The 11344-nt window shown below is 47.3% G+C and overlaps 1 protein-coding gene across 1 annotated transcript in view; it reads right to left on the bottom strand.

Annotated features, from left to right (window-relative positions):
- The window catches only part of LOC118309113 (plexin-A2-like), a 69345-nt gene extending 59421 nt beyond the window's left edge, over positions 1-9924 (bottom strand). Inside the window, exon 1 of the mRNA XM_035630848.2 lies at positions 9624-9924. The gene's annotated coding sequence lies outside the window, so the exon portion shown is untranslated. The remainder of the gene's footprint in view (positions 1-9623) is intronic.
- Positions 9925-11344: the final 1420 nt, after the last annotated feature.

The following is an 11344-nucleotide window of genomic DNA, read 5'->3' as shown; positions in this document are numbered from 1 at the left end:
TTTACCAGAAGTAAAGACAGATGACAACATAAGCATTGTAGATAAAGTGGCTTCACATACGCTCCTACGAAGTCCATTAAGGGAGTGATAAACCTGCCTGCATAGGCGGACAGACCATAAATCAAGACATCTCCTTAATCCTGCCCGTGTGCCACTAGAAGCTTCTCCAATCTGGCTCCCAAAGGTTGTTTCTATCCCCCCCCCCTTTTTTTTGCTCTCCATCGCTGCACATAGTCTTTCCATCCGAGTCAAGTGTCTTCAAATGTCCTTAATGGATATCCTGTCAAGTGCTAAAAAGCTTTTTGGCACGGAGCTACCGTAAACAGGGCTGTTCCTCGGTGAGACTTCCTGGTATGAGTAAAGGTTAAATGAAGACAGCCATGTCAGATCCTAATGTCGGGGGTCATGATGCGTTGGGTGATCTCGACTGGCTCACCAACAGGACATCCGGCTGAGTTGAGCTGGAGCCAGGGATGAAGCGGATGGACTGACACTGAGCTGGCTGGGTTGACTCCAGCTCCACTCCAGCGTCTCCTGTCCATCTGTGCCCACCACACTCACACCGGGGGGAGAAGTCACCCGAGTGTCTCCACCTACTCTGCTCATTTCGGCAAACTCTGTGCGAGCGAGTCTACCAGTAATTGGCCACCGAAGAGAATTCGATGTTTGCTTTTCTTTATTAATAAGACACAAACATCTCTACAAACCCACATGGATCAATCTTAATTATGCTCTGCTTTTCCCCTGTCTGTATTTGTCTCTGCTCTAAACGTTGCATGACAGAAGCTTCTTCAGTTTTATTTTTCTTGACCAATTTTTTCCTGAATGGGCACCGAAAAAAAAACATGTTTGCTTTTAATAGTTCTCAGAAAGCAGAGATTTGGCAGAACATGTTGGATGTAATGGATTCTTTAATATCCAGCAGATTCCCTCTGAAAATCCCTCAAATCATCTGCTCTGCAAGCTGATGATGTTCAATCCCCGAACCAGTTTCTGTGTTGATTTTAATTCTCATTCATTTTCTGTGGACAACCCAGATGAAAAGGGTATTCAGACATTTTTTTTAAAAATGTTTTCAGAGGATGCTGTGACATCTCGATACTCTGACGGCTTCAGGGAATTCACATTCTTGTGTTTCGATAAGCCAGATACCTGAAACCACTGGTCACTGGAAACCTTTACTGTGGTGGACTGCAAACCTTTTTCTCTGCAGCTTTTTGATGCGGACTGCTTTTCGTGTGAAAGAGGACGCTGGAATGGGATGCAAGTCGATAGAGCTGTTTGAAAGTGCACGAGTTAGAACGCAGAAATCTGACTCAATCCTTTGTGCATATTCTTGAGCTGCCACGAAAAAAAGAAGCAAAGAAGTGATTCTATGTTCACTTAATCAACTTGGGCTGTCTCTGCTCGAATTTTTCTTGTTGAAATAACACGGCAAGTTTCCAGGTAAAGAGCTTTGGCAACCTAAAGCTCTCTACTTCTCTTTACTAGAAATAAAGAGAGACGCACTCTTGAGGGCCAACATCGAATAGTAAAACAGATGATATTTTGAAAGGCAGGCTTGAGTCTGTGTGGTGACACCAGCAGTGCCACCCAGAGGTTAATTTAGTGTTGAGAGTCTCCAATCAAACCCTCACAGGAATCGAAAAAGAGGGGGGGGGGGGGTAAGAAGATAGAATAGGAAGTGCTGGTGGCAAACGGAGTTGGGCGAGCATGAAGGCAAGCAGGGGCCTCATCGTTTCATTCATTTCTGTTCTGCCCGCTTTGGTCACGTCTAAGGCGTGCAGTCATGCTGCTCAGTGTTTACCCTGGATTATAGAGACAGCTCTTCGCCCTGCGCAGTCCTCCCCGCTGAATTCTCCGCCTCGCCACTCAGACACGCTCCAGCCAAGATGTGACTCATTCACACTCGCACACGGGAACACGGTTTGCCGGGGCCTCTGGGGACACCAATCACAATCGCGGCGCAGACGAGGGAGACGCCAGCCTCTTGTGCACGACCCTTTGACCTGGATCAGGATCAGTGGACCCAAATCCATCCCATGGGTTCAGCTGTTGTTGGGGTGAAATGCTGTCATGGCTTCTGTAGTGCCTGGTTAGGCAAGATTCACGGGGCAGAAAGGATGGGTAGATATTTCGGGGGGGCCGGTTGTTTTACCCATCTGCTGTCAAAAATGAACTAAAATGCACATGGGGGATATTTCTTTGTTAGGCTGTCTGTGTGCATCATTATCACTGTTCACTCATATTTGATAGTGTGAAGCTGCGCTCTGCCAGTGACAAAGGGACGCTCAGCAAAAGTTTTTCTTATGAAAAAATGTACAAATTTAAAAAACAAAACAAACGAGTGGTTCTTAATATGACAATTGCTCATTTAAAGACGAATCCAACCTAAAGGATTCATAACATCCTGTCAAAGCAAGTGGATGATGTCAAAAAAAGCACTATCTTTAATTAAAACTTTCTGTATTCGTGACCATTTATAAGATATTACATTTTTAAGCGTGATCTTTTCCCTTTCAAAGAAGAGTTTGGGAACTCTGTCAGTGCCACCGTCTTTCTAAAGGTCAGAAGAAACATCTCCGTTCTCACACTTAGTCAACAATGGGAGTCATTGTCACCCGCATCAGAGGTGATAAGAACTTTTTGTTGCCTCTTTTTTTTGTTGTTGTTGCTTTTTTGTGGCCTACATTTATACGGCTGCAAGAAAGTAATAACCGTATACGATACCGCGGGGGCGGAAAAGTGTCTGACCGACAATAACAGCAGCGTCTGTGCTCATAATTACAAGTAGAGACGTGTATCTTCCTTTTTTTTTGTCAGTGGATTTTTCTAAAATTGAGCAGCTGATGGAAGTTAGCACCTTCTCTTACTATACTCGACAATGTTTGCGCATACAGTATGTAAACTCGCAAGGCCTGATGGGAAACTTTTGTCCGGGGTTTTCTGCAAATCCACACAGACGGGTCATCCGCGGGGGGAGGGGGCCAGCATTGTACACATTACAGATGAATGAGCTCGGAGGGCGCCAGCCGCAACAGAACTTGACTTCCAAATGAATAAATGAAGGCAATTAGAAGATCTGTTTACAATGTTGTGGAGACAGAAGTAGGTCAAACGTGGCAGACACGGGAGGGAGGAGGGGGGCCGGCGAGCCAGAGCCAGGGGCTGTCGCTGGTACCTACAGTGATGAGTCGGGAAATTAGGACATGAAAATGCCATCTTTGTTAATGGTGACTTTTAAATGAATGTCATATTGAATCTCGAGGGAGCAGTATAGGGTTTATGAGGAGGAGCAGTATTTTTTGTGGTCATAGTCCACTGTGTTTTATCTGTGGCTGCGTTGTGTAGGGGCAGCCCTGGGCGATGGGCCCCTCCTCGCAAGGCCCCGTCTGAGAGACTCAAACAAGGGCCTCAGAAAGTATAACGTGCAGCGCGGATGCTCACGCAGCACATACCCACAGGATATCAGAGCAATTTACTAAAACAGTTGGCCTGTGGATAATTTTTTAATCATCATGTTCTACACTGGAAATTCAAACAGCTATGCATCCTCCGGACATTTCCCTCAGTCTTGGGAAAAACAATCTTACAACCACTACAACAACTTACTAAGTGATACTTAAAACGAGTACTCTTGTAAACTAATATGAAATTAATTCAGCTCCGTTTGGGAGCTCTTCTGCCGTGGTCTGCCTTTCTTCTTCTTTTTTTGTCTTTCTTGTTGTTTAGTTTATTGGCCAGTGCAGATATTGCAGGCTTTAGGACTCTCCAGCCAGCCACTAATCTCGTCTGTGGGGAACAGTAGAACAGCACTACGTCATCGCAGCACGAGCCGACTCCTAATAACTGCAGGATCCTGCGAGGGGACAGACGCAAATGTGACATGGGGGACCAATTCCAACACATTGCCACAACACAGCCAGCAGCCTCCTCTGCAGTGCATGCCATTATCTCAGGGCACATGCATTATACATGCAGATACAGTACCATATATCTGAAATTGCTGTTAAGAGCAGGGACCAGATGAAGGGCACCGCTGCCACAGTCAGATTTAGCCATGCATGCCTTTCTCCTCCCATCCCTCTTCGCTTGCCCTGTCTCCTCTTCCATAAATCTCATTGTCGTTCCTTCCCCGGTTAATGGTGACCTCAAGCAGGCTCCTCTCAACCGCCGAGGCCGTCATGTTGCATATATGATGAGCGCAAGGGGGGAAAGTCAAAGTGACCCCCAGCGCTGTGATGAAAACCCGCGCAGCTCGAGTGCAATAGAGGGTCTTCTATAATTCAGCAGCCGCAGAAGAAGAAGAAGACAGAGCGAGCTGGCGTCTCCTTTGGAGGCACACAGTATGGCCGCTCGAGCCGTCACCCCCCGTCCTTAACAGCACTTAAGTGCGAGAAGAAGAATGAGGCGTAAACAGGGGAGCCCAACTTTGGCTCCGAGTGATCTGTGGACAGTGCAGCTGAAAAGAATAGGGGGTGGGGTTTGGTGAAATGTGGGCTGTAGTCTCTAGATCAAGTAAAGAACACCTCTCCAGTTTCTTTAAAATCTGAGTTAACATTAGTCTTTCTGCAGAAGAAAGCTATATTTCTGCTCAGACTGATCCAGCTACATACGTGCAGGGCCATATTGCTTTTGCATGCATAAATCATAGAGACCTGGCAGAGAAAATACATTCCATTTGGCAGAGAGTGTATGAATGAAGGGGGGGAAAAACAATCAAACACAGGGACACGGCGCATCCATGTGGAGCTGTAAAGCACATATGTCCATATCCCCCACACCACTGCACACGGAAATCAAAGAGCACGCTCCGAAGACGCATGTACGCTTTCTCGGCTGACTCCCTCTCTGCCCATATGGCTTCACGGGATGGAGGATGCCAAGGTTGGAGGTAGCTGGCACGAATAATTACGATCAAAGAAATTACAGTGCAAAAAAGGAACAGCTGCTACCTCCACCGCTGACAAATCACCGCGAGCACGAGGAGACGGCGATTGACAACGAGCGGGGGGGGGGGGGGGGGGGGAGAGAAACAGGAGAGAGGAGGAGAGATGGCTCGCGTTCCACGATACAACAACTTTTCCCCTCTAAGTATCCGCCGCGCCAAAACCCATTTGACATTTAATCCGCGGTGCAGATAAGACCTTTGGTGGCCATTCACCCAAAAGCTGAACAAACACGAGCATCTGCCCAGATTATCTGGGTCTGCCTTCGTAGGTCAGCCCAGCTTGTCCCTAATTCTAACCCACTCTGAAACCCTATCCCGTTTCCCGCTGTACGTCTCCGACCGTGTTCTTTGGGGCAAATGCGTAGAATTTGCCGCAATGTTCAGAAATAGAAATAGCCCAGTTATGAGGACAGGTACCCCTGTGGGGCAGCAGGTCTACCAGGACTGCAAACACAGGTGAATTTCCTCAAATAGAAATTCACTGGAAGGCAAATGGCACACAAGAAAAATCTTTTTTTTTTTACAAAAACAGTGAAGCATGTACAGCAAAGGGGACTTGATCCTCAAATTAAAATTTGAATTCTCCAACTCTATTAAGTACAGTCCCACTTGGGTTGTGGCTGCCAGGGGCTGAACACACCGGCAGTGTCAGATGGATAGTCCAGGCGCGCCGGGGCTTGTTGCAGGAAACCTGATGGGGGCCATTTTGGGGATGTGAAGCAACCGTACTGGGCATTTATGAGGGAAGGGAGCACTGTTTTGTGGGAGACCAGGTCAAGCAACTCCTTCAGCAGGTGTTTGCTGAGAAGCAACTGCCAAATTCGAAAGATTCTCTTTCATTTATAAACTTGAAATTTCATAAACCCAACATTCTTTTAAAAGGGGTTCAGTGATTCATTGTTTCCAGGAATTTAATAATTGTAACGGATGACTAGGGTGTCCTGTGAAGGAACGACAGATGTTATTGTTCCCTGAGGATTTCACCTTTGACCCCACTCACGTGCCATGAATACACTAGATCAAATATTAGACTGTTCAGAGATAAAAACAAATTGAGTGTGCCACCGCTCTACCACATTAAAACCCAATTTCCATCCATATTTTATGACACACTTTTCCTGACCAATATTTTTTAATTTCTCTTTCAAATTCTCCCATTTTAATCAACAGTTTATTTGAATGTCCCAAGACTCCGATGGTTTTTACTTCCCTTATTTCCCCCCTTGTTCCTCCAAATCCTGATTTCTCAGACTTCAGAAGACTTCTTATAGAGCCACAGAAGTCATTTAACAATCGTTCTCAGAAACAGCGCTAAGTGTTCACGACGAGTAAACTGATGTATAAAACCACCGTGGTGACAAAAAAGAGATTAAAATTTCTGCAAACTGCAACAACAACAAAAAATGAACGCGTCAATACTTTTCCCAGAAAAAGAAGATACATGAGACGTGACGTCCATCAACTTTGTCAGCTTTTCTTCGCGACCATATGCCGCCTGCTCACACCAGTGCCAGAGAGAATCAGGCAAAACACACACATCAGCAGAGTTATCGCGCCGCTTGTATCAACACCGGTGTGACAATCTGGAGGCGACGCGCCATATTGCAGGACCGCCGTCGCTGCATGCTGAGCGCTGCCAACGCCGCCATCTGGTAGGTGAGCTGCACGTTTTCCACTTGTACCTCTCCTCCCTCTCACTTCTCTCCTGCTCTCCGCCGCTCGTCGCCACCTCCGTCTCTCTCTGTCTGCTCTGGTCCTCATTGGTCCTCGTTACTTTTCTGTTTTCCACCTATACATACTCTCCGCTCTACCTCTGCATCATCCCTGTTGTCCACCTTCATCTACCTGTACGTCCACCTCCCTCCAGGCCCCGATCGCACACCGAAACGAGCAGGAGTGTGAAGAGCGCGAAAGGGGGGAAAAGAGTTGGGACAAGAGCATATCGGCAGTGATTGATGATCTGCAGTATTCTGCTCTCTCTCTCTCTCTCTCTCTCTCTCTCTCTCTCTCTCTCTCTCTCTCTCTCTCTCCAGTCAGTGTTGGCTCAATCTCAGAACTGTTGTTTCTTCTCTCTCATATATTTAATGCCAACACTCTTAAGCAAATGCTTACACACAGTATAACGGGCACGTGTGTGTATGAAGACAGACACGCAGTACAGGCACACATGCCAACACCAACACACACAAAACACACACACACTGGGGGGGGGGGGGGGGGCTCTCCTTCTCCTTCCTCTTCTCCTTCCTCTTCTCCTTCTTCTTCCTCGGGCTGTAGCATCTGAACAGTCGCGTTTAATCAGTGTCTCCGTGGGCAACCGGGGAAGCGGCTGGGGGAGGGGGGGGGACGCGGCGGTTGGAGGTGGGGGGTCTCCGGCTATGGGCAGTAGCAGCGAGCTGCTTGTGCACTCACACACCGTGTAATTGTGTGACATACACTAATTCGCCCATTGTAACTACCACAGCGACTGTGCGCCGCCTCTGCCCCCTGACCCACATCGTGCTCCCGGATATTCAAATGACGCCTAAAATCAATGTCATGGATTTGAACTGGTGATCCTTTTTATCAAAATGCGTTGGGGTTTTTTTTTTCGCAGTGTAGCCTTGTGTTGCCGATTTTACCCTTTTTTTCCCCAACAACTCCTTTTTTTTTATTTATATATCTCAAACCGAGAGTGTAGCCCATTAATCTCTGTGAAAGTCTGAGATACCGTTTAAGTCCTGGCGTGAAAATGTGGCTGAAAACGACAGAGACCGATGTTCTGAATTACTTCACCTACACTGGTCTGGCATCGCCTCCAGGGTCAAGGGACTCCGAAATAATGCAGTTTCACCTGCGATCACTCAATATTAAAATTCTCATTACAAAAAACATCACTCAGCAAATAGAAATCAATGAGCAATCCAACAGAAGCCTATTAAAATGCTTAAATATGCCTGACTTGTTTCATCTAATCTACTCTCGACTAGTTTGATTGTATTCAGATGTCTGCCTCTGAAACGTCAGTCGCTGCCTAATATGATGTACGGAAATATTTCTGTTTCCCTCAAAGCATTGAAAATAGCGATTGAAAACCTTATGCGCTACTTTTCTTTCCAGAAAGTGTGTGCAGGTGATACCGGATGATCCATCCATGAAACTGATTTCCCCTGATTTCCAGTGGAAAGTGGTCACAGCGTATTCTGTGGATTATCCTGATCAGACAAGACGTTGTGACAGAAAACACATGCAGATTTTTCGGGGTTTTCCAATTGTCATGTAAATGGAAATTGTTATTCAAACATATTCTATTGTATTTGTGTGGCGGCACAAGTATCAGATACAGATGTCTTGAAGCCTTGGCATGAAAGATCAGAATTATCTGCTTATCCAGAAACACGTGTCTTTTTGTGTTATGGACAAAGTGAACATTTAATAACTGGCCTTAGACGAACAGACAGCCCCACAACACGAACCTCAATTTCATGAAATTGCCGTCAAATGGAGAAGAAGAGACACAGAAAGAACTAATGTGGAGGATTCATTTAAATTCTAAAATTAGCAGGCGACGGGTAAAGTGCCGGGGCACATGACTGGCATGAAGACAAGAGAGAAGCCAGTCGTGGTCCCCCCCCCCCCCATCTCTCTCTGCGAGAGGCTCTGGAGGGGCCAGGAGAATAAAAGCCTGTCCAACTGGCCGGCCAGATAAGCCGCACCACAGAGAAGAGGGGTTCATATGGTTTGCATGAGGGGTGAGAGTCAAAGAGCTGAGGGTCCAATAACCAGCCCTGCACCACCGCTGCCCCCCTCACTGCCCCGTCCCGACTGCCACACAATCACACAAATAAACTTGGTCAACTGCATTGTTGCAGCTGGCATTGCCACAACCGTGTGTGTGTGTGTGTGTGTGTGTGTGTGTGTGTGTGTGTGTGTGTGTGTGTGTGTGTGTGTGTGTGTGTGTGTGTGTGTGTGTGTGTGTGTGTGTGTGTGTGTGTGTGTGTGTGCGTGCGTGTGTGTGTGCGTGTGCGTGTTTCTCAGTGGTTTCAGGCCAGGGCTCCATCAGAGCCCGTGCCCATCCTTATCAGGGTCCCAGCGGCTCCTGCTCACCCTGCGTGGGCTCCAGCTGCAGGAGGCAGCAGACAGGGACTGACGGCCTGATCTCCAGGCTAAATACTTCATTCTGCCATTCTGCCGATGGCCAGTTATTTGGTGGCAGCCACACAAGAGTGTATCCCACGTGTGTGTGTGTGTGTGTGTGTGTGTGTGTGTGTGTGTGTGTGTGTGTGTGTGTGTGTGTGTGTGTGTGTGTGTGTGTGTGTGTGTAAAGAGTTCTGGAAAAAATATTTGCGGCCACAACAGGCATTTTGTCTAAAGTGGAGTGAGGGCTCGTCCACTGATAATGAAAATGATGTGCAGCAGACCAACAGAGCGCTGCCCTGCCTCTCCTGCCCGTCTGTGCGCCTGATTGGTGCTGAGGCTGAGGCAGTTACAGTCTCAGCATCTGCACACGCACACATCTGTCTGTCATCACAGGTGGCCACGTAGAGACACAATAAAACACCAGTGTGTGCCCCCCCCCCCCCTTCAAAAAAATGCACAATGTCACTGCCTTCGCGTCCGCGGTGCGTAAAGTCTCTCCAACTTCGGGGGCTGCGCTACAGCACGGGCACAGTGAAGGAGACGGTCTACTCACCTTGAAACAAGAGGAGACTCATTCATGAGTAGCGTGGATCCGGTTATTTCTCTGGGATTTTTTTGTTGGTTTTTTTTGGAGGGTGGAACGTCCCGCGCCTCAGTCAGCGAATGTGCGGACGCCAAATATATATATATATAAATCTATACAGTGAGATAAACTGACCCTTCTAATTCACTATATAGGCGCCGCAGCCTGTAAAGTCATCCGGACACCAGTGAGCATCTCCCCGTCAGCCGCCGAGATGGAGACGGTGTCAAGTGACCCTCCCGCCTCGCGCATGGATTGATCGTGCTCTGTTACTGGCTCCCACAACATCCCCCCCTCTCTCTCTCTCTCTCTCTCTCCCTCTCTCTCTCTCTCTCTCTCCCTCTCTCTCTCTCTCTCTCCCTCTCTCGGTGTGTGGATGCCGGTGCTACATGAAGTCACCCATCAGTTCACTTGCACCTCACGTACAGTGTGCGCTCTTAGACCCAACCTCCATCGCGTCATCCTCTGGCACAACTTGAGCGCATTGCAATATATATATTCTGCCTTTTGCTAATGATAATAATAATAATAATAATGAATATTCGTTGTATTTTTTTTCAGTTTCAACAGAAATAGCCTGTACTTTAACAACAACAAAAAAGCAGCAGTGTTATCAGCAGCACGCAGGATGAAGATAGTGTCAGTGTCCAAAAAGAGGCCTATTCGTCAAATATGATCGCTATCTTCATGTGTTCATGTGGTGACTGCCCTGCACATGTACAGATGGTCCATATATGTTTGGTCAGTTGTATATTTGGAAACATGTATCCAACACATCCTCTGAAGTGAATATGATGAAATGTGGTTTGGAAGAAGGTGAAAGGAAACCGCGAGGCTGCTTGTGCAGTATAGCTAAATAGTTCAACATGACACCGAATTTTCTTTTTGTTTAATTTATGAACTCAAACGTCCAGATAATAATGCGCAGCAGCACAATGAGTTTCCTTTGAAATACTGCCATCTATAGGCCGAACAGTGCAACCACACGTCTGGGTGCACACCGAAGCTGTGGTATACAGAGGCTTTGTCCAGAGAGAAGCCTTCATGTTTGAGTGACTGTAGGTGTAGGTGTGTTTCATGAATGATGGATGTCTCTGAAGGAAAACTACACACAGTCAAACTATATTTTGGAAAAGCTCAGTCGGCACTTCTGACAGTTTTCCTGGTGCAGGGGGGGGCCACACCGGGCCCATCGTCCAGCTGTCTGCCCCTCATTATCTGCCGTTTGGCGGATTGATGATGAGTTGGAGCTGTCAGACGGTCGTACCTGTTGGGGCCGAGCAGCTCTGGGTGGCCCGGCGGACTCCCTCAGGGCTGAGCAGATGGCAGCCACTCTCCACTGGTGCCCCCACGTCAGGTGCCGCGCTCATGAAATCCTGCTGCACACTCATACAAACACTTACCATGAGGCGGAAAGAGAGAAAGACAAAAGGCTGCAGACATGCAAACAAACGCAAATATGTAAAAAAAAAAAAAAAAATACACTTGAGGGCTGCAGGGAAAGTGCAGCTTCAGGTGACTTCTCTCAGCCTATTCCAACCACACTCTCCGTGTTGAGGAGGCTTTCAGACAGCGGCGAGGATGTGATGTGGATTCTAATGAGTCATTTATATTTCTTCTGTCCTTTTACGTCTGAATGGCCATCCTCCAAATTGAAGTCTGTTTTATCAGCTCCATCAGCGGAGGAGCTG

This window comes from Scophthalmus maximus, chromosome 6 (genome assembly GCF_022379125.1).
Source record: "Scophthalmus maximus strain ysfricsl-2021 chromosome 6, ASM2237912v1, whole genome shotgun sequence".
NCBI lineage: Eukaryota > Metazoa > Chordata > Actinopteri > Pleuronectiformes > Scophthalmidae > Scophthalmus > Scophthalmus maximus.
The sequence above is the reverse complement of the archived record's forward strand: the minus strand, read 5'-3'. Positions and strand labels throughout refer to the sequence as shown.